The sequence below is a fragment of the Elephantulus edwardii genome, unplaced genomic scaffold, assembly GCF_000299155.1.
Source record: "Elephantulus edwardii isolate Elephantulus edwardi_28Jun2011 unplaced genomic scaffold, EleEdw1.0 scaffold00129, whole genome shotgun sequence".
NCBI lineage: Eukaryota > Metazoa > Chordata > Mammalia > Macroscelidea > Macroscelididae > Elephantulus > Elephantulus edwardii.
In genome coordinates, this window is record NW_006399879.1 from 3,188,381 (window position 1) to 3,189,561 (window position 1,181).

Below are 1,181 nucleotides of genomic sequence, written 5' to 3' on the forward strand. Positions count from 1 at the left end.
ACCTGACGCGTGGTGGGTGCTCCATGAGCACGGGACCTGATGCGTGGTGGGTGCTCTGTGAGCACAGAACCTGACGCGTGGTGTGTGCTCCATGAACACATGGTGGGTGCTCTGTGAACACGGGACCTGACGCGTGGTGGGTGCTCTGTGAATGTAGACCTAATACATAGAGGGTGGCCTATGAGTGTGGACCTGGTGCCCTGGGGGTGCTCTGTGAGCGTGGGACCTGACGCATGGTGGGTGCTCCGTGAACATGGACATGATGTGTAGTGAGTGTTCTGTGAACGAGGACCTGGTGCAGTGGGCGTTCTGGGACCATGGACCAATGCCCAGTGAGTGCTCTGTGAATGTGGACCTGGTGCATAGTGGGTGTTCCTATGAACATGAACGTAGTATACAGTGGGTGCTTTGTGAACATGGACCTGATACATAGTGGGTGCTCTGTGAATGTGGACCTAGTGCACAGTGGGTGCTCTGTGAACATCAGCCTAGTAAACAGTAGATTTCTGTGAACGAGGACCTGGTGCACAGTGGGTGCTCTGTGAACGAGGACCTGGTGCACAGTGGGTGCTCTGTGTATGTACATCAGATCCTCAGCGAGTATTCGCTGAACTTGAGATGTGGTGGGCAGTGGATTTTCTGTGGACATGGGACCTGGTGCACAGTGGATGCTCTGTAAACATTCATGTTTTGTGCACACAAACGTGGTGCATAGTAGGTGCTTTTGAAACATAAGACCTGGTTCACTGTGCATGTTTGGTGAACTTGGACCTGGTGCACAGTGGGTGTGCTATGAATGTGGAGCTGGCACACAGTAGGTATTTTATGGATGCGTGTTGACCTGGTGCACAGTGGGTGATCCGTGAACATGGGATCTGGTGCACAGTGAGAGTTCTGGGAATGTGGAGCAGGTGCCCACTGTGTGCTTTGGGGGAGTGTAGACCTGGTACATGTGCAGTGGGTGTTCTCGGTATGGGAACTGGTGTGCAGGGAGTGCACAGTGGGTGCTCTGTGAATATGAACCTGATGTGCTTTCAGTGCTCCGTAAACTTCCCTGCACACAGTGGGTGTGCTGTGAATGTAGACCTGGTGCACAGTGGGTGCTCTGTGAACGTGATTCAGGTGCACAGTGGATGCTCTGTGAATGTTGACCTGGTGCATAGTGGGTGCTCTGGGAACAT

General features: G+C 53.3%; 1 protein-coding gene across 1 annotated transcript in view; it reads left to right on the top strand.

The window, feature by feature from the left end:
* Positions 1–1,181, top strand: part of FGFRL1 (fibroblast growth factor receptor-like 1) — a 15,972-nt gene that overhangs the window by 10,329 nt on the left and 4,462 nt on the right. The gene's annotated exons all lie outside the window — the stretch shown is intronic.